Genomic DNA, 22,193 nt, shown 5'->3' on the forward strand with positions numbered 1-22,193 from the left:
CTCTTTGTGTTGACCTCTCTTTGTATTGAGCTGTGTTGATCTCTCTCTGTGTTGAGCTGTGTTGACCTCTCTCTGTGTTGACCTCTCTCTGTGTTGAGCTGTGTTGACCTCTCTCTGTGTTGACCTCTCTCTGTGTTGAGCTGTGTTGACCTCTCTCTGTGTTGACCTCTCTTTGTGTTGAGCTGTGTTGACCTCTCTCTGTGTTGAGCTTGATCATGAATGTCCGCTAAAACAGCCTTGGTAGTTGCATCAGTAGATAAAACAGGAAGTATATGAAACAGGAAGTGGTTGGGATGTTATTTACAATAGTTGTGGTACTGGAAGATTTCAGACTGTTGCTGCTTTCCAAATGGCAGTAGTGTAGTGGTAGAATAGTGTAGTGGTAGAGTAGAGTAGTGGTAGAGTAGTGGTAGAGTAGAGTAGTGGTAGAGTAGTGTAGTGGTAGAGTAGAGTAGTGGTAGAGTAGTGGTAGAGTAGAGTAGTGGTAGAATAGTGTAGTGGTAGAGTAGAGTAGTGGTAGAGTAGTGGTAGAATAGTGTAGTGGTAGAGTAGTGTAGTGGTAGAGTAGAGTAGTGGTAGAATAGTGTAGTGGTAGAGTAGAGTAGTGGTAGAGTAGTGGTAGAATAGTGTAGTGGTAGAGTAGAGTAGTGGTAGAGTAGTGGTAGAATAGTGTAGTGGTAGAGTAGAGTAGTGGTAGAGTAGTGGTAGAATAGTGTAGTGGTAGAGTAGAGTAGTGGTAGAGTAGAGTAGTGGTAGAATAGTGTAGTGGTAGAGTAGTGGTAGAATAGTGTAGTGGTAGAGTAGTGTAGTGGTAGAGTAGAGTAGTGGTAGAGTAGTGGTAGAGTAGAGTAGTGGTAGAGTAGTGTAGAGTAGAGTAGTGGTAGAATAGTGTAGTGGTAGAGTAGAGTAGTGGTAGAATAGTGTAGTGGTAGAGTAGAGTAGTGGTAGAGTAGTGGTAGAATAGTGTAGTGGTAGAGTAGTGTAGTGGTAGAGTAGTGTATTGGTAGAGTAGTGTAGTGTAGTGCTAGAGTAGTGTAGTGTAGTGTAGTGTAGTGGTAGAGTAGTGTAGTGGTAGAGTAGTGTTGTGGTAGAGTAGAGTAGTGGTAGAGTAGTGGTGGTGTAGTGTAGTAGTAGTGTAGAGTAGTGTAGTGGTAGAGTAGAGTAGTGGTAGAATAGAGTAGTGGTAGAATAGTGTAGTGGTAGAATAGTGTAGTGGTAGAATAGTGTAGTGGTAGAATAGAGTAGTGGTAGAATAGAGTAGTGGTAGAATAGTAGTGGTAGAATAGTGTAGTAGTAGAGTAGTGTAGTGGTAGAGTAGTGTATTGGTAGAATAGTGTAGTGTAGTGCTAGAATAGTGTAGTGTAGTGTAGTGGTAGAATAGTGTAGTGGTAGAGTAGAGTAGGGTAGAATAGTGTAGTAGTAGTTTAGTGTTGTGGTAGAGTAGTGTAGTGGTAGAATAGTGTAGTAGTAGAGTAGTGTAGTAATAGAGTAGAGTAGTGTAGTGGTAGAGTAGTGTAGTGGTAGAGTAGTGGTGGTGTAGTGTAGTGGTAGAGTACAGTAGTGGTAGAGTAGTGTAGTGGTATAGTAGAGTAGTGGTAGAATAGTGTAGTGGTAGAATAGTGTAGTGGTAGAATAGTGTAGTGGTAGAATAGAGTAGTGGTAGAATAGAGTAGTGGTAGAATAGAGTAGTGATAGAGTAGAGTAGTGGTAGAATAGTGTAGTGGTAGAGTAGTGTTTGAGTAGTGGTGGTGTAGTGTAGTGGTAGAGTAGTGTAATAATAGAGTAGAGTAGTGTAGTGGTAGAATAGTGTAGTAGTAGAGTAGAGTAGTGTAGTAGTAGAGTAGTGTAGTGGTAGAGTAGTGGTAGAGTAGTGGTAGTGTAGTATAGTGGTGGAGTAGTGTAGTGGTAGAATAGTGTAGTGGTTGAGTAGTGTAGTAGTAGAGGTGTAGTATAGTGGTGGAGTAGAGTAGTGGTAGAATAGTGTAGTGGTAGAGTAGTGTAGTAGTAGAGTAGAGTAGTGGTAATGTAGTATAGTGGTGGAGTAGAGTAGTGGTAGAGTAGTGGTAGAATAGTGTAGTGGTAGAGTAGTGTAATAATAGAGTAGAGTAGTGTAGTGGTAGAGTAGTGTAGTAGTAGAGTAGAGTAGTGTAGTAGTAGAGTAGTGTAGTGGTAGAGTAGTGGTAGAGTAGAGTAGAGTAGTGGTAGAATAGTGTAGTGGTAGAGTAGTGTAGTAGTAGAGTAGTGTAGTGGTAGAGTAGAGTAGAGTAGTGGTAGAGTAGAGTAGTGGTAGAATAGTGTAGTGGTACAATAGTGTTGTGGTAGAATAGTGTAGTGGTAGAGTAGAGTAGTGGTAGAATAGAGTAGTGGTAGAATAGTGTTGTGGTAGAATAGTGTAGTGGTAGAATAGAGTAGTGGTAGAATAGTGTAGTGGTAGAATAGTGTTGTGGTAGAATAGTGTAGTGGTAGAGTAGAGTAGTGTAGTAGTAGAGTAGAGTAGTGTAGTAGTAGAGTAGTGTAGTGGTAGAGTAGTGGTAGAGTAGAGTAGAGTAGTGGTAGAATAGTGTAGTGGTAGAGTAGTGTAGTAGTAGAGTAGTGTAGTGGTAGAGTAGAGTAGAGTAGTGGTAGAGTAGAGTAGTGGTAGAATAGTGTAGTGGTACAATAGTGTTGTGGTAGAATAGTGTAGTGGTAGAGTAGAGTAGTGGTAGAATAGAGTAGTGGTAGAGTAGAGTAGTGGTAGAATAGAGTAGTGGTAGAGTAGAGTAGTGGTAGAATAGTGTAGTGGTAGAATAGTGTTGTGGTAGAATAGTGTAGTGGTAGAGTAGAGTAGTGTAGAGTAGTGTAGTAGTAGAATAGAGTAGTGTAGAGTCATGTAGTAGTAGAGTAGAGTAGAGTAGTATAGTAGTAGAGTAGTGGTAGAATAGTGGTGGTGTAGTGTAGTTGTAGAGTAGTGTAGTAGTAGAGTAGTGTAGTGGTAGTGTAGTGGTAGAGTAGTGTAGTGGTAGAATAGTGTAGTGGTAGAGTAGTGGTAGTGTAGTGGTAGAGTAGTATAGTGGTGGAGTAGAGTAGTGGTTGAATAGTGTAGTGGAAGAGTAGTGTAGTAGTAGAGTAGTAGTAGTGTAGAGTAGTGTAGTGGTAGAGTAGTGTAGTGTAGAGTAGTGTAGTAGTAGAGTAGTGTAGTGGTAGAGTAGTGGTAGTGTAGTATAGTGGTGGAGTAGAGTAGTGGTAGAATAGTGTAGTGGTTGAGTAGTGTAGTAGTAGAGGTGTAGTATAGTGGTGGAGAATAGAGTAGTGGTAGAATAGTGTAGTGGTAGAGTAGTGTAGTAGTAGAGTAGAATAGTGTAGTGTTAGAGTAGTGTAATGGTAGAGTAGAGTAGTGGTAGAATAGTGTAGTGGTAGAGTAGAGTAGTGTAGAGTAGTGTAGTGGTAGAGTAGTGTAGTGTAGAGTAGTGTAGTAGTAGAGTAGTGTAGTGGTAGAGTAGTGGTAGTGTAGTATAGTGGTGGAGTAGAGTAGTGGTAGAATAGTGTAGTGGTTGAGTAGTGTAGTAGTAGAGGTGTAGTATAGTGGTGGAGTGGAGTAGAGTAGTGGTAGAATAGTGTAGTGGTAGAGTAGTGTAGTAGTAGAGTAGAGTAGTGTAGTGTTAGAGTAGTGTAGTGGTAGAGTAGAGTAGTGTAGTAGAATAGTGTAGTGGTAGAGTAGAGTAGAGTAGAGTAGTGTAGTAGTAGTGTAGTGGTAGAGTAGTGTAGTGGTAGAGTAGTGTAGTGGTAGAGTAGTGGTAGTGTAGTGGTAGAGTAGTGTAGTGGTAGAGTAGAGTAGTGGTAGAATAGTGTAGTGGTAGAGTAGTGTAGTAGTAGAGTAGTGTAGAGTAGTGTAGAGTAGTGTAGTGGTAGAGTAGTGTAGTGTAGTAGTAGAGTAGTATAGTGGTAGAGTAGTGTAGTAGTAGAGTAGAGTAGTGTAGTGGTAGAGTAGAGTAGGTAGAGTAGTGTAGTAGCAGAGTAGAGTAGTGTAGAGTCATGTAGTAGTAGAGTAGAGTAGTGTAGTAGTAGAGTAGTGTAGTAGTAGAGTAGTGTAGAATAATGTAGTGGTAGAGTAGAGTAGTGTAGAGTAGTGGTAGAGTAGAGTAGTGGTAGTGTAGTGGTAGTGTAGAGTAGTGTAGTGGTAGAGTAGAGTAGTGTAGTGTAGAGTAGTGTAGTGGTAGTGTAGAGTAGTGTAGTGGTAGAGTAGAGTAGTGTAGAGTAGTGTAGTAGTATAGTGGTAGAGTAGAGTAGTGTAGAGTAGTGGTAGTGTAGTGTAGTGGTAGAGTAGAGTAGTGTAGTGGTAGAGTAGTGTAGAGTAGTGTAGTGGTTGTGTAGAGTAGTGTAGTGGTAGTGTAGAGTAGTGTAGTGGTAGAGTAGTGTAGAGTAGTGTAGTGGTAGTGTAGAGTAGTGTAGTGGTAGAGTAGAGTAGTGTAGAGTAGTGTAGTAGTATAGTGGTAGAGTAGAGTAGTGTAGAGTAGTGGTAGTGTAGTGTAGTGGTAGAGTAGTGGTAGTGTAGTGGTAGTGTGTAGTAGTATAGTAGAGTAGAGTAGTGGTAGAGTGAGTAGTGGTAGAGTAGTGTAGTGGTAGAGTAGAGTAGTGGTAGTGTAGTGTAGTGGTAGAGTAGAGTAGTGGTAGAGTAGAGTAGTGGTAGAGTAGAGTAGTGGTAGAGTAGAGTAGTGGTAGAGTAGAGTAATGGTAGAGTAGTGGTAGAGTAGTGTAGTGGTAGAGTAGAGTAGTGTAGAGTAGTGTAGTAGTATAGTGGTAGAGTAGTGGTAGAGTAGTGGTAGTGTAGTGTAGTGGTAGAGTAGTGGTAGAGTAGAGTAGTGGTAGAGTAGTGGTAGTGTGTAGTAGTATAGTAGAGTAGAGTAGTGTAGAGTAGTGTAGTGGTAGAGTAGAGTAGTGTAGAGTAGTGTAGTAGTATAGTAGAGTAGAGTAGTGTAGAGTAGTGTAGTGGTAGAGTAGTGTAGTGGTAGAGTAGTGTAGTGGTAGAGTAGAGTAGTGGTAGAGTAGTGTAGTGGTAGAGTAGTGTAGTGGTAGAGTAGAGTAGTGGTAGAGTAGTGGTAGTGTAGAGTAGTGTAGTAGTAGAGTAGTGTAGAGTAGTGTAGTAGTATAGTAGAGTAGAGTAGTGTAGAGTAGTGTAGTGGTAGAGTAGTGGTAGTGTAGTGTAGTGGTAGAGTAGTGTAGTGGTAGAGTAGTGTAGTGTAGAGTAGTGTAGTAGTAGAGTAGTGTAGAGTAGTGTAGTGGTAGAGTAGTGTAGTAGTAGAGTAGTGTAGAGTAGTGTAGTGGTAGAGTAGAGTAGTGTAGAGTAGTGTAGTCGTAGAGTAGAGTAGTGTAGAGTAGTGTAGTGGTAGAGTAGAGTAGTGTAGAGTAGTGTAGTGGTAGAATAGTTTAGTGTCCTGATAATTGAAGAACAGTATTTTAGAGAAAGAACCATAGCAAAGACACAGGAGGGTTGGCACACTGAACAACTGCTGTTTATTGGACTGGTTATTATACCGTACAGAGGGAGATGGGGAGAATAAAAAGCACTGCTTCAGCAGGCCAGACCACCCATAGATTGACTGGACTGAAGGGAATGAAGGAGGAACAGGTTGAATGAGAGACAGAGAGAAAATACCGAAAGCATAAATAACTGTAACAAGAAAAATGGCACTTCAGCTTTCCAAAATGAAGTATTAGTCTGTTGTTTGGTTAGTTCTGAAACCTGGCACCTGATTCTGTCCATAGTGCTCTCTGTTTGACCAGGGCCCTCAGCGTCACACCAATGGGTCTAAAGTAGTGCTCTGTTGTAATAGGGGGCCATTTGGGATGCACACTGTCTGCTCAATGGCATTCGGTCAAGGCCCGGTACTTCCTCACACACAAACTCACGGTTATTATCGTCAACTCAAAACACAGAGGGTTCTTCTACATGGCACCACATTCCCTATAGAGTGCACTACTTTTTTTTTACCAGTGTCCGGTTAAAACTGGTTCACTATGTAGGGAATAGGGAGACATTTTGGGACACAGACCCATATTTGCAGAAGGCGACAGTGATATAAAAATTTAAATCACACAAAAACATCTTCACAAACAAATGCTCACTTCCCGACGATGTGAAAAACACTCCTCGTTTATAGCTAGTGGTCTGAATTCACTCTGTCATGGAGGTTTGTCGATCCTGAGTACAGTGGTGGACTCTGTAAGACGAGAGAACAGGTGTGGCGGATTGTGATTGGCTTAGAATGAAGGGATATTGTAGCGACCTTAAGCCAACACCTAGCAGCTTCGGCAGGCGGTTCAGATCTCTTGGTGCAACGGAGAAGGCATTGGGTTGACAGTTGTTGGAATCCGGTGGGGGAACTCACTTCCTTAATTATTCCATCGGCTACTTTTTTGAAACCAGACACGTGATGTCATCCTGAAGTAATCACACGTAGCATAAAAACTAAAATAATTATAAATTGTTTTATTGTTTTATTACACGTAGAAACTTCAACACACTTGAGGAAAAAAAATGACCAAGGTTAGTTGTTATTCAAATGTGTGGGCTTTGACTAGAATATCCCTGTCTACTCTCTGCTGTGGTGCATCTTGGGGCCTGAATAAGAGGTCCCCCCCCCCAATGCCCTGTCTACTCTCTGCTGTGGTGCATCTTGGGGCCTGAATAAGAGGTCCCCCCCCCCCCCCACCCAATGCCCTGTCTACTCTCTGCTGTGGTGCATCTTGGGGCCTGAATAAGAGGTGCCCCCTCCCCCAATGCCCTGTCTACTCTCTGCTGGTGCATCTTGGGGCCTGAATAAGAGGTGCCCCCCCCCCAATGCCCTGTCTACTCTCTGCTGTAGTGCATCTTGGGGCCTGAATAAGAGGTGCATAGTATGTACATATTACCTGTCCATAGTCCATAGTCACTTCATCCCTACCTACATGTACATATTACCTGTCCATAGTCACTTCATCCCTACCTACATGTACATATTACCTGTCCATAGTCACTTCATCCCTACCTACATGTACATATTACCTGTCCATAGTCACTTCATCCCTACCTACATGTACATATTACCTGTCCATAGTCACTTCATCCCTACCTACATGTACATATTACCTGGCCATAGTCACTTCACCCCTACCTATATGTACATATTACCTCAACTAACCTGTAGGAGGGCTAGAGGGCAGGAGGGCAGGAGGGCTAGAGGGCTAGAGGGCACGAGGGCAGGAGGGCTAGGAGGGCTAGAGGGCTAGAGGGCTAGAGGGCAGGAGGGCTAGAGGGCTAGAGGGCTAGGGCTAGAGGGCAGGAGGGCAGGAGGGCTAGAGGGCTAGAGGGCAGGAGGGCTAGAGGGCTAGAGGGCAGGAGGGCAGGAGGGCAGGAGGGCAGGAGGGCAGGGAGCTAGAGGACAAGAGGGCAGGAGGGCTAGAGGGCAGGAGGGCAGGAGGACAGGAGGGCCGGAGAGCTAGAGGGCAGGAGGGCAGGAGGGCTAGAGGACAGGAGGGACAGGAGGAGAGGACAGGAGGGAAGGAGGACAGGAGGAACGGAGGACAGGAGGAACGGAGGACAGGAGGAACGGAGGACAGGAGGATTAGAGGACAGGAGGAATAGAGGACAGGAGGAATAGAGGACAGGAGGAATGGAGGACAGGAGGACTAGAGGACAGGAGGAATGGAGGACAGGAGGAATAGAGGACAGGAGGAATAGAGGACAGGAGGAATAGAGGACAGGAGGAATAGAGGACAGGAGGACAGGAGGACAGGAGGACAGGAGGGCAGGAGGACAGGAGGACAGGAGGACAGGAGGGCACAGGAGGGCAGGAGGACAATCTCTTATAATATGCCTACAAGGTTTCCAGAACCTAATTAAATGTTCCGGAAACCTCTAAAGATCTCTGAAAGGATGTTCTGTAAACAGAATATTTTGTGCACACTGATACAAACATGATCATAATATGAGCGTGACTGGACATATGCCCACAATGTTCCCACAAAAGCTAAATAACACTTCTGGGAACCTTTAGAGAACAGACAACGATTTGTTCTGGGAATGTTGTTGAACCCTAAAATAAACATAGTGGAATCACCCGGCTGTCATTAACTACTGTAACCACTCAGTCTGTCATTAACTACTGTAACCACTCAGTCTGTCATTAACTACTGTAACCACTCAGTCTGTCATTAACTACTGTAACCACTCAGTCTGTCATTAACTACTGTAACCACTCAGTCTGTCATTAACTACTGTAACCACTCAGTAGTCTGTCATTAACTACTGTAACCACTCAGTAGTCTGTCATTAACTACTGTAACCACTCAGTCTGTCATTAACTACTGTAACCACTCAATAGTCTGTCATTAACTACTGTAACCACTCAGTCTGTCATTAACTACTGTAACCACTCAGTCTGTCATTAACTACTGTAACCACTCAATAGTCTGTCATTAACTACTGTAACCACTCAGTCTGTCATTAACTACTGTAACCACTCAGTCTGTCATTAACTACTGTAACCACTCAGTCTGTCATTAACTACTGTAACCACTCAGTAGTCTGTCATTAACTACTGTAACCACTCAATAGTCTGTCATTAACTACTATAACCACTCAATAGTCTGTCATTAACTACTGTAACCACTCAATAGTCTGTCATTAACTACTGTAACCACTCAATAGTCTGTCATTAACTACTGTAACCACTCAATAGTCTGTCATTAACTACTGTAACCACTCAGTCTGTCATTAACTACTGTAACCACTCAGTCTGTCATTAACTACTGTAACCACTCAATAGTCTGTCATTAACTACTGTAACCACTCAGTCTGTCATTAACTACTGTAACCACTCAGTCTGTCATTAACTACTGTAACCACTCAATAGTCTGTCATTAACTACTGTAACCACTCAATAGTCTGTCATTAACTACTGTAACCACTCAGTCTGTCATTAACTACTGTAACCACTCAGTCTGTCATTAACTACTGTAACCACTCAATAGTCTGTCATTAACTACTGTAACCACTCAGTCTGTCATTAACTACTGTAACCACTCAGTAGTCTGTCATTAACTACTGTAACCACTCAATAGTCTGTCATTAACTACTGTAACCACTCAATAGTCTGTCATTAACTACTGTAACCACTCAGTCTGTCATTAACTACTGTAACCACTCAGTCTGTCATTAACTACTGTAACCACTCAGTCTGTCATTAACTACTGTAACCACTCAATAGTCTGTCATTAACTACTGTAACCACTCAGTCTGTCATTAACTACTGTAACCACTCAGTCTGTCATTAACTACTATAACCACTCAGTCTGTCATTAACTACTGTAACCACTCAGTCTGTCATTAACTACTGTAACCACTCAGTCTGTCATTAACTACTGTAACCACTCAGTCTGTCATTAACTACTGTAACCACTCAGTCTGTCATTAACTACTGTAACCACTCAATAGTCTGTCATTAACTACTGTAACCACTCAGTAGTCTGTCATTAACTACTGTAACCACTCAATAGTCTGTCATTAACTACTGTAACCACTCAGTCTGTCATTAACTACTGTAACCACTCAGTCTGTCATTAACTACTGTAACCACTCAGTCTGTCATTAACTACTGTAACCACTCAGTCTGTCATTAACTACTGTAACCACTCAATAGTCTGTCATTAACTACTGTAACCACTCAATAGTCTGTCATTAACTACTGTAACCACTCAGTCTGTCATTAACTACTGTAACCACTCAATAGTCTGTCATTAACTACTGTAACCACTCAGTCTGTCATTAACTACTGTAACCACTCAATAGTCTGTCATTAACTACTGTAACCACTCAGTCTGTCATTAACTACTGTAACCACTCAATAGTCTGTCATTAACTACTGTAACCACTCAGTCTGTCATTAACTACTGTAACCACTCAGTAGTCTGTCATTAACTACTGTAACCACTCAATAGTCTGTCATTAACTACTGTAACCACTCAATAGTCTGTCATTAACTACTGTAACCACTCAGTCTATCATTAACTACTGTAACCACTCAATAGTCTGTCATTAACTACTGTAACCACTCAGTCTGTCATTAACTACTGTAACCACTCAGTCTGTCATTAACTACTATAACCACTCAGTCTGTCATTAACTACTGTAACCACTCAGTCTGTCATTAACTACTGTAACCACTCAGTCTGTCATTAACTACTGTAACCACTCAGTCTGTCATTAACTACTGTAACCACTCAGTCTGTCATTAACTACTGTAACCACTCAGTAGTCTGTCATTAACTACTGTAACCACTCAGTAGTCTGTCATTAACTACTGTAACCACTCAATAGTCTGTCATTAACTACTGTAACCACTCAGTCTCTCATTAACTACTGTAACCACTCAGTCTGTCATTAACTACTGTAACCACTCAGTCTGTCATTAACTACTGTAACCACTCAGTCTGTCATTAACTACTGTAACCACTCAGTCTGTCATTAACTACTGTAACCACTCAGTCTGTCATTAACTACTGTAACCACTCAGTCTGTCATTAACTACTGTAACCACTCAGTCTGTCATTAACTACTGTAACCACTCAGTCTGTCATTAACTACTGTAACCACTCAGTCTGTCATTAACTACTGTAACCACTCAGTAGTCTGTCATTAACTACTGTAACCACTCAGTCTGTCATTAACTACTGTAACCACTCAATAGTCTGTCATTAACTACTGTAACCACTCAGTCTGTCATTAACTACTGTAACCACTCAGTCTGTCATTAACTACTGTAACCACTCAATAGTCTGTCATTAACTACTGTAACCACTCAGTCTGTCATTAACTACTGTAACCACTCAGTCTGTCATTAACTACTGTAACCACTCAGTAGTCTGTCATTAACTACTGTAACCACTCAATAGTCTGTCATTAACTACTATAACCACTCAATAGTCTGTCATTAACTACTGTAACCACTCAATAGTCTGTCATTAACTACTGTAACCACTCAATAGTCTGTCATTAACTACTGTAACCACTCAGTCTGTCATTAACTACTGTAACCACTCAGTCTGTCATTAACTACTGTAACCACTCAGTAGTCTGTCATTAACTACTGTAACCACTCAATAGTCTGTCATTAACTACTGTAACCACTCAATAGTCTGTCATTAACTACTGTAACCACTCAATAGTCTGTCATTAACTACTGTAACCACTCAATAGTCTGTCATTAACTACTGTAACCACTCAGTCTGTCATTAACTACTGTAACCACTCAGTCTGTCATTAACTACTGTAACCACTCAGTCTGTCATTAACTACTGTAACCACTCAATAGTCTGTCATTAACTACTGTAACCACTCAGTCTGTCATTAACTACTGTAACCACTCAATAGTCTGTCATTAACTACTGTAACCACTCAGTCTGTCATTAACTACTGTAACCATTCAGTCTGTCATTAACTACTGTAACCACTCAGTCTGTCATTAACTACTGTAACCACTCAATAGTCTGTCATTAACTACTGTAACCACTCATTCTGTCATTAACTACTGTAACCACTCAGTAGTCTGTCATTAACTACTGTAACCACTCAATAGTCTGTCATTAACTACTGTAACCACTCAATAGTCTGTCATTAACTACTGTAACCACTCAGTCTGTCATTAACTACTGTAACCACTCAGTCTGTCATTAACTACTGTAACCACTCAGTCTATCATTAACTACTGTAACCACTCAATAGTCTGTCATTAACTACTGTAACCACTCAGTCTGTCATTAACTACTGTAACCACTCAGTCTGTCATTAACTACTATAACCACTCAGTCTGTCATTAACTACTGTAACCACTCAGTCTGTCATTAACTACTGTAACCACTCAGTCTGTCATTAACTACTGTAACCACTCAGTCTGTCATTAACTACTGTAACCACTGGAGTAGTCTGTCATTAACTACTGTAACCACTCAGTAGTCTGTCATTAACTACTGTAACCACTCAATAGTCTGTCATTAACTACTGTAACCACTCAGTCTGTCATTAACTACTGTAACCACAGTCTGTCATTAACTACTGTAACCACTCAGTCTGTCATTAACTACTGTAACCACTGTGTAACAACGGGTGGTGTAGTCTGTCATTAACTACTGTAACCACTCAGTCTGTCATTAACTACTGTAACCACTCAGTCTGTCATTAACTACTGTAACCACTCAGTCTGTCATTAACTAATGTAACCACTCAGTCTGTCATTAACTACTGTAAACACTCAGTCTGTCATTAACTGCTGTAACCACTCAGTCTGTCATAAACTACTGTAACCACTCAGTCTGTCATTAACTACTGTAACCACTCAATAGTCTGTCATTAACTACTGTAACCACTCAATAGTCTGTCATTAACTACTGTAATCACTCAATAGTCTGTCATTAACTACTGTAACCACTCAATAGTCTGTCATTAACTACTGTAACCACTCAATAGTCTGTCATTAACTACTGTAACCACCCAGTCTGTCATTAACTACTGTAACCACTCAGTCTGTCATTAACTACTGTAACCACTCAGTCTGTCATTAACTACTGTAACCACTCAGTCTGTCATTAACTACTGTAACCACTCAGTCTGTCATTAACTACTGTAACCACTCAGTCTGTCATTAACTACTGTAACCACTCAGTAGTCTGTCATTAACTACTGTAACCACTCAGTCTGTCATTAACTCTGTCATAGTCTGTCATTAACTACTGTAACCACTCAGTCTGTCATTAACTACTGTAACCACTCAGTCTGTCATTAACTACTGTAACCACTCAATAGTCTGTCATTAACTACTGTAACCACTCAATAGTCTGTCATTAACTACTGTAACCACTCAATAGTCTGTCATTAACTACTGTAACCACTCAATAGTCTGTCATTAACTACTGTAACCACTCAATAGTCTGTCATTAACTACTGTAACCACTCAGTCTGTCATTAACTACTGTAACCACTCAGTCTGTCATTAACTACTGTAACCACTCAGTCTGTCATTAACTACTGTAACCACTCAATAGTCTGTCATTAACTACTGTAACCACTCAGTCTGTCATTAACTACTGTAACCACTCAATAGTCTGTCATTAACTACTGTAACCACTCAGTCTGTCATTAACTACTGTAACCACTCAGTCTGTCATTAACTACTGTAACCACTCAATAGTCTGTCATTAACTACTGTAACCACTCAGTCTGTCATTAACTACTGTAACCACTCAGTCTGTCATTAACTACTGTAACCACTCAGTCTGTCATTAACTACTGTAACCACTCAGTAGTCTGTCATTAACTACTGTAACCACTCAATAGTCTGTCATTAACTACTATAACCACTCAATAGTCTGTCATTAACTACTGTAACCACTCAATAGTCTGTCATTAACTACTGTAACCACTCAATAGTCTGTCATTAACTACTGTAACCACTCAGTAGTCTGTCATTAACTACTGTAACCACTCAGTCTGTCATTAACTACTGTAACCACTCAGTAGTCTGTCATTAACTACTGTAACCACTCAATAGTCTGTCATTAACTACTATAACCACTCAATAGTCTGTCATTAACTACTGTAACCACTCAATAGTCTGTCATTAACTACTGTAACCACTCAATAGTCTGTCATTAACTACTGTAACCACTCAGTCTGTCATTAACTACTGTAACCACTCAGTCTGTCATTAACTACTGTAACCACTCAATAGTCTGTCATTAACTACTGTAACCACTCAATAGTCTGTCATTAACTACTGTAACCACTCAGTCTGTCATTAACTACTGTAACCACTCAATAGTCTGTCATTAACTACTGTAACCACTCAATAGTCTGTCATTAACTACTGTAACCACTCAGTCTGTCATTAACTACTGTAACCACTCAGTCTGTCATTAACTACTGTAACCACTCAATAGTCTGTCATTAACTACTGTAACCACTCAGTCTGTCATTAACTACTGTAACCACTCAGTAGTCTGTCATTAACTACTGTAACCACTCAATAGTCTGTCATTAACTACTGTAACCACTCAATAGTCTGTCATTAACTACTGTAACCACTCAGTCTGTCATTAACTACTGTAACCACTCAGTCTGTCATTAACTACTGTAACCACTCAGTCTGTCATTAACTACTGTAACCACTCAATAGTCTGTCATTAACTACTGTAACCACTCAGTCTGTCATTAACTACTGTAACCACTCAATAGTCTGTCATTAACTACTATAACCACTCAGTCTGTCATTAACTACTGTAACCACTCAGTCTGTCATTAACTACTGTAACCACTCAGTCTGTCATTAACTACTGTAACCACTCAGTCTGTCATTAACTACTGTAACCACTCAGTCTGTCATTAACTACTGTAACCACTCAGTAGTCTGTCATTAACTACTGTAACCACTCAGTAGTCTGTCATTAACTACTGTAACCACTCAATAGTCTGTCATTAACTACTGTAACCACTCAGTCTGTCATTAACTACTGTAACCACTCAGTCTGTCATTAACTACTGTAACCACTCAGTCTGTCATTAACTACTGTAACCACTCAGTCTGTCATTAACTACTGTAACCACTCAGTCTGTCATTAACTACTGTAACCACTCAGTCTGTCATTAACTACTGTAACCACTCAGTCTGTCATTAACTAATGTAACCACTCAGTCTGTCATTAACTACTGTAACCACTCAGTCTGTCATTAACTACTGTAACCACTCAGTCTGTCATTAACTACTGTAACCACTCAATAGTCTATCATTAACTACTGTAACCACTCAATAGTCTGTCATTAACTACTGTAACCACTCAATAGTCTGTCATTAACTACTGTAACCACTCAGTCTGTCATTAACTACTGTAACCACTCAGTCTGTCATTAACTACTGTAACCACTCAGTCTGTCATTAACTACTGTAACCACTCAGTCTGTCATTAACTACTGTAACCACTCAGTCTGTCATTAACTACTGTAACCACTCAGTCTGTCATTAACTACTGTAACCACTCAGTCTGTCATTAACTACTGTAACCACTCAGTCTGTCATTAACTACTGTAACCACTCAATAGTCTGTCATTAACTACTGTAACCACTCAGTCTGTCATTAACTACTGTAACCACTCAGTCTGTCATTAACTACTGTAACCACTCAGTCTGTCATTAACTACTGTAACCACTCAGTCTATCATTAACTACTTTATCCAATATTTACAGTGCATTCCGAAAGTATTCAAACCCTTGACTCTTTCCACATTTCGTTACGTTACAGCCTTATTCTAAACTTGATTAAATAGTTGTTTTCCCTCATCCATTGACGCTACAAGCTTGGCACACCTTTATTTGTGTAGTTTCTCCCATTCTTCTCTGCAGATCCTCTCAAGCTCTGTCAGGTTGGATGGGGAGCGTTGCTGCACAGCTATTTTCAGTTCTCTCCAGAGATGTTTGATCGGATTTAAGTCCAGGCTCTGGCGTGGGCCACTCAAGGAAATTCAGAGACTTGTCCCAAAGCCACTCCTGCATTGTCTTGGCTGTGTGCTTAGGGTCGTTGTCCTGTTGAAAGGTGAACCTTCGCCCCCAGTCTGAGGTCCTGAGCGCTCTGGAGCAGGTTTTCATCAAGGATCTCTGTACTTTGCTCCGTTCATCTTTCCCTCGATCCTGACTAGTCTCCCAGTCCCTGCTGCTGAAAAACATCCCCACAGCATGATGCTGCCACCACCATGCTTCACTGTAGTGATGGTGCCAACTTACCTCCTGACGTGACGCTTGGCATTCAGACCAAAGAGTTCAGTCTTGGTTTCATCAGACCAATCTTGTTTCTCATGTTCTGAGAGTCCTTTAGGTGCCTTTGACAAACTCCAAGTGAGCTGTCAAGTGCCTTTTACTGAGGAGTGGCTTGCGTCTGGCCACTCTACCATATTGGCCTGATTGGTAGAGTGCTGCAGAGATGGTTGTCCTTCTGGAAGGTTCTCCCATCTCCACAGAGGAACTCTGGAGTTCTGACCAAGGCCCTTCTCCCCAGATTGCTGAATTAGTCTGGGCAGCCAGCTCTAGGAAGAGTCTAGGTGGTTACAAACTTCTTCCATTTAAGAATGATGGAGGCCACTGTGTTCTTGGGGACCTTCAATGCTGCAGAAATATTTTGGGACCCTTCCCCAGATCTGTACCTCGACTCAATCCTGTCTCGGAGCTCTACGATCAATTCCTTCGACCTCATGGCTTGGTTTTTGCTCTGACATGCACTGTCAACTGAGGGACCTTATATATACAGTTAAAATAAATGCATGTTAGCAGGCAATATTAACAAGGGAATTGTGTCCCTTCTCTTGCGTTCATTGCACGCAGAGTCAGGGTATATGTTTTCGAAATAGTTTCCGGATTTTACCATATTAATGACCTAAGGCTCGTATTTCTGTGTGTTATTATAATTAAGTCTATGATTTGATAGAGCAGTCTGACTGAGCGGTGGTAGGCACCAGCAGGCTCGTAAGCATTCCTTCAAACAGCACTTCACTGCGTTTGCCAGCAGCTCTTTGCAATGCTTCAAGCATTGCGTTGTTTATGACTTCAAGCCTATCAACTCCTGAGATGAGGATGGCAATACTAAAGTACCTAATAGAACATCCAATAGTCAAAGGTATATGAAATACAAATGTTATAGAGAGCAATGTCCTATAATAACAATACAACCTAACACTTCTTACCGGGGAATACTGAAGACTCATGTTAAAAGGAACCACCAGCTTTCATATGTTCTGAGCAAGGAACTGAAACGTTAGCTGGAAAGTAAATGTGCACATATTGCACTTTTACTTTCATCTCCAACACTGTTTTTTTGCATTATTTAAACCAAATTGAACATGTTTCATTATTTACTTGAGGCAAAACAGATTTTATTGATGTATTATATTAAGTTAAAATAAGTGTTCATTCAGTATTGTTGTAATTGTCAGATCATGTTTTCACATGTTCTCACAGACATGTTCTCACAGACATGTTCTCACAGACATGTTCTCACAGACATGTTCTCACTGTGTTAGTTAGACATGTTCTCACAGACATGTTCTCACTGTGTTAGTTAGACATGTTCTCACTGTGTTAGTTAGACATGTTCTCACTGTGTTAGTTAGACATGTTCTCACTGTGTTAGTTAGACATGTTCTCACTGTGATGTTCTCACTGTGTTAGTTAGACATGTTCTCACAGACATGTTCTCACTGTGTCAGACATGTTCTCACAGACATGTTCTCAAAGACATGTTCTCACAGACATGTTCTCAAAGACATGTTCTCACAGACATGTTCTCACTGTGTTCTCACTGAAATATCGAGAAGAGAGACAGACAGAGAGAGATAGAACAAGAGACAGAGAGAGACAGAGAGAGAGAGACAACACAGAGACAGAGAGAGACTGAGAGAGAGAGACAACACAGAGACATACTCTGATACTCTGGTAGTTCCCTCCTATACTCTGATACCCTGGTAGTTCCCTCCTATACTCTGATACCCTGGTAGTTCCCTCCTATACTCTGATACTCTGGTAGTTCCCTCCTATACTCTGATACCCTGGTAGTTCCCTCCTATACTCTGATACCCTGTAGTTCCCTCCTATACTCTGATACCCTGGTAGTTCCCTCCTATACCCTGATACCCTGGTAGTTCCCTCCTATTCTCTGATACCCTGGTAGTTCCCTCCTATACTCTGATACCCTGGTAGTTCTCTCCTATACTCTGGTAGTTCCCTCATATACTCTGATACCTTGGTAGTTCCCTCCTATACCCTGGTAGTTCCCTCCTGTCCTCTGTTACCCTGGTAGTTCCCTCCTATACTCTGGTAGTTCCCTGCTATACTCTGATACCCTGGTAGTTCCCTCCTATACTCTGATACTCTGGTAGTTCCCTCCTATACTCCGATACCCTGGTAGTTCCCTCCTATACTCTGATACTCTGGTAGTTCCCTCCTATACTCTGATACCCTGGTAGTTCCCTCCGATACTCTGATACCCTGGTAGTTCCCTCCTATACTCTGAGTTCCCTCACTCTGGTAGTTCCCTCCGAGTTCCCTCCTGTACTCTGATACCTTGGTAGTTCCCTCCTATACCCTGGTAGTTCCCTCCTATACTCTGATACCCTGGTAGTTCCCTCCTGTACTCTGATACCCTGGTAGTTCTCTCCTATACTCTGGTAGTTCCCTCATATACTCTGGTAGTTCCCTCCTGTACTCTGATACTCTGATAGTTCCCTCCTATACCCTGGTAGTTCCCTCCTATACTCTGGTAGTTCCCTCCTATACCCTGGTAGTTCCCTCCTATACTCTGATACCCTGGTAGTTCCCTCCTATACTCTGATACCCTGGTAGTTCCCTCCTATACTCTGATACCCTGGTAGTTCCCTCCTGATACCCTGGTAGTTCCCTCCTATACTCTGATACCCTGGTAGTTCCCTCCTATACCCTGATACCCTGGTTCCCTCCTAGATACCCTGTTTCCTCTCTGATACTCTGATACTCTGGTAGTTCCCTCCTATATACTCCCCTCCTATACTCTGATACTGGTAGTTCCCTCCTATACTCTGATACCCTGGTAGTTCCCTCCTATAGTTCTGATACTATGGTAGTTCCCTCCTATACTCTGATACCCTGGTAGTTCCCTCCTATACTCTGATACTCTGGTAGTTCCCTCCTATACTCTGATACCCTGGTAGTTCCCTCCTATACTCTGATACCCTGGTAGTTCCCTCCTATACTCTGATACCCTGGTAGTTCCCTCCTATACTCTGATACTCTGGTAGAGTTCCCTCCTATACTCTGATACTCTGGTAGTTACCTCCTATACTCTGATACTCTGGTAGTTCCCTCCTTTTCTCTGATAGTTCCCTCCTATACCCTGATACCCTGGTAGAGTTCCCTCCTGTAATATGATACCCTGGTAGTTCCCTCCTATACTCTGATACTCTGGTAGTTCCCTCCTATACTCTGATACCCTGGTAGTTCCCTCCTATACTCTGATACTCTGGTAGAGTTCCCTCCAATACTCTGATACTCTGGTAGTTCCCTCCTATACTCTGATACTCTGGTAGTTCCCTCCTTTTCTCTGATAGTTCCCTCCTATACTCTGATACTCTGGTAGTTCCCTCCTTTTCTCTGATAGTTCCCTCCTATACTCTGATACTCTGGTAGTTCCCTCCTTTTCTCTGATAGTTCCCTCCTATACTCTGATACCCTGGTAGAGTTCCCTCCTGTAATATGATACCCTGGTAGAGTGCCCTCCTGTAATATGATACCCTGGTAGAGTTCCCTTCTATACTCTGATACCCTGGTAGAGTTCCCTCCTATACTCTGATACTCTGGTAGTTCCCATCTGTACTCTGTCATGGTTCGGATGAGGAGCTTATGTACAGTGCCTATCGTTAATTATGATAACTGTTCATGTTTCTTACAGTACAGACAGAAGATCATAAGTAATGCCATTCTCAGGATATATCCCAAATGGCACCCTATTCCCTCTATAGTGCACTACTTTAGACCAGAGCCCTATTCCCTCTATAGTGCACTACTTTAGACCAGAGCCCTATTCCTTATATAGTGCACTACTTTCGACCAGAGCCCTATTCCCTATAAAGTGCACTAAATCTTACACAAATCCTCACATAAAACATATTTGGTGTTGTATCAAGGTCAGGGCCTCTCTACCCTCAAGGCTCTGGTCAAAAGCACTGTGTTACATAGGGAATAAGGTGCAGTTTGGGATGGGCCCCTAGTCTGTGGGATATCCATCCAGTCAGTCTTTGCTTGAATGAGGCAACTAGACAGATGGGTGTGTATATCAACCTATACTGTAACGTGCAGGTCTCTGTATGTGCAGGTCTACTTTCTGTTGTTTTTAGGAGTGCCAGGTAGAGAGTCATCTGATCCAGGTCTTTAACACCAAACATTCCTTGGTTTTAAAGGATTCTCTTATAACCTATTTCTTATAGACCAAATGTAATTTGAATACAATGAAACTAGTGGCAAGCCCAACCCTACCCAAACACTGTGCTGCTGGTTGGAATGCTGGTGTGTTGTCCTTGCTCTGGGGTAAAGATCTAGGATCAGCTTCCCTTCATCCAATCCTGACCTTCATCTGTGGTTGTAAAAATCTAAAACTGACCCTTTATTCAGGGCAACTTCAACTTCCACCGTTGTCCTACTGAAGGGAGTGACAGAGAGCCTTTACTTTCCTGGGGGGGGGGGGGCATCGTTAGGATAAAGGTCAGACACAGGCTCACAAAGGTGGGTCAAAGGTCAGAGTTAAAAAGAATGATGTCAATGCAGCCAAGTTCCAGGCGTCAGAGGGTTCTGTTAGTAGCCGTGAGGAGGAATAGGAGGAGGAGGAGGGGAGGAGGGAGATCAGAGCCTTGATTAACCAATGAGCTCCTCCCTCCCTGCAGTCCCAAGAGTAACAGAGAGTTGTGGGTAGTGTAGTTAAAGTAATGAGGTCACATGATAGTACAGCAGTGGCAGCGCTCTTTCTTCTCTATACCTGCTGGGGAGGGGAGTTCCTTGGTGGCCGTGGCAGAGCTCTCGTCCTTCCTCCGACGACAGTTCGGTGGTGTCACTGAGCGGCCGGGAGCCGGACACCAGGTCGGCGGCGTTGCCGTCCATGGTGGAGTAACCGTCTGTCACCGTTTTCTCCCGTAGCGACTTCTCATCGTCCTCATCGATCAGGACGATCTCAGCCTTGATGGTGCCGTCGAATCCCAGCAGCCTCTTGGTCTCATCCTGGTCATCTACATTATGATTGCCCATGAAGATCATCGTGATCGGATTTTCTGCCGTAGCCTGGGGAGCCTCCATCACCTCACCTCCGTATATCACCTCCCGGCAGGGTGGAGGCCGGGTGGTGATGGGGGCGCTTGGAGCGTGGGGCTGGGGCATCTTGTGGGCCGTGGTGGCAGAGCTAGGGACAGCTGGGGGGGTAGTGTAGGGGGAGTAGTTGGTAGGGAGGTCAGCAGAGTGGTCAATGGACCTGGGGGAGGTTTTGGGGTCATCAGCGTCAGCGGGGTTGACAGTGACCTTAGACTTGCCTCCCTGAGCACAGCCGGTGGTCGCCCCGACCCGCTTCATCAGCTCATCCACCTGTTGGGAGCTCCAGTGGTGAACCCCATTGTCCAGGGTAGAGGACCCCCCCGAGCGGACCTCGTAGACAACATTCCGGCCGTCGTCGAAAACCTTGACCCCGCAGTCAGGCACTTCGTCAGGGCTGACGGAAGACGCTGACAGGATCCTGGTGTCCCCTGTCTTTCTGTCCTTCTCCACATTGATCTCCATGGCGTACATCACTGGATAAAAGACAGACAGACAGGTGGACGGACGGAGGGAGGGAGAGAAAGAAGATATCATGTTACCATTATAGTACATCTCTGGGAGACAGACAGGCAGGCAGGCAGGCAGGCAGACAGGCAGACAGACAGACAGACAGACAGACAGACAGACAGACAGACAGATATCATGTGGTTTCAACTATAGTACAACTCTGGGTGATTATTTAAGATACTATTTGAAGACAGAGTTTCAGATATTTTTGGAAGATGGGCAGGAAGCTTTCCCACAAGGACCTGAGGTGGCGGAACGGAGTGCTCTCGTTTGGGGTGTAGGGTTTGAGCCTGAAAGTAGGGAGGGGTAGCTCCTCTTGCTGCTCCGTAGGCAAGCACCATGGTCCTGGAGTGGATGCGAGCTTCGACTGGAAGCCAGTGGAGTGTGCGGATGAGTGGGGTGACGTGGGAGGACTTGATAAGGTTGAACACCAGGCGGGCTGCAGCATTTGATGGCACAAGCGAGGGAGCCAAGAGCGAGTTGCTGTAGTCCAGACGGAAGATGACAAGTACCTGGATTAGGACCTGCTCTGCTTCCTGTATGGGGAAGGGTGGTTCTATGGATGTCGTAGAGCATGAACCTGCAGGATGTTTTGCAGAGAATGACAGGGCCACGCCAATGTTCTTTGATGTCTGAGATGGGGACACCATGGAGTTGTTCACCATGATGAAGAGGTCTTTGAGCAGGTAGGTCTTCCCCGGAGAAAGAGCAGCTCCGCCTTGTTGATTTGAGCTTCAGGTGGTGAACCAACATCCAGGTATCTGGCAGGCACGCAGAGATGCATGTCACTACCTGGGTGTCAGAAGGGGG

The 22,193-nt window shown here is 42.9% G+C and overlaps 1 protein-coding gene and 1 pseudogene across 1 annotated transcript in view; both read right to left on the reverse strand.

Moving 5' to 3' along the window:
- LOC123989574 (A-kinase anchor protein 2-like) overlaps window positions 1-20,665 on the reverse strand; it is an 88,434-nt gene extending 67,769 nt beyond the window's left edge. The window contains 1 exon segment of the mRNA XM_046290692.1: window positions 20,551-20,665. The gene's annotated coding sequence lies outside the window, so the exon portion shown is untranslated.
- Window positions 19,183-22,193, reverse strand: part of LOC123989575 — a 144,737-nt pseudogene continuing 141,726 nt past the window's right edge.

This window comes from Oncorhynchus gorbuscha, linkage group LG11 (genome assembly GCF_021184085.1).
Source record: "Oncorhynchus gorbuscha isolate QuinsamMale2020 ecotype Even-year linkage group LG11, OgorEven_v1.0, whole genome shotgun sequence".
NCBI lineage: Eukaryota > Metazoa > Chordata > Actinopteri > Salmoniformes > Salmonidae > Oncorhynchus > Oncorhynchus gorbuscha.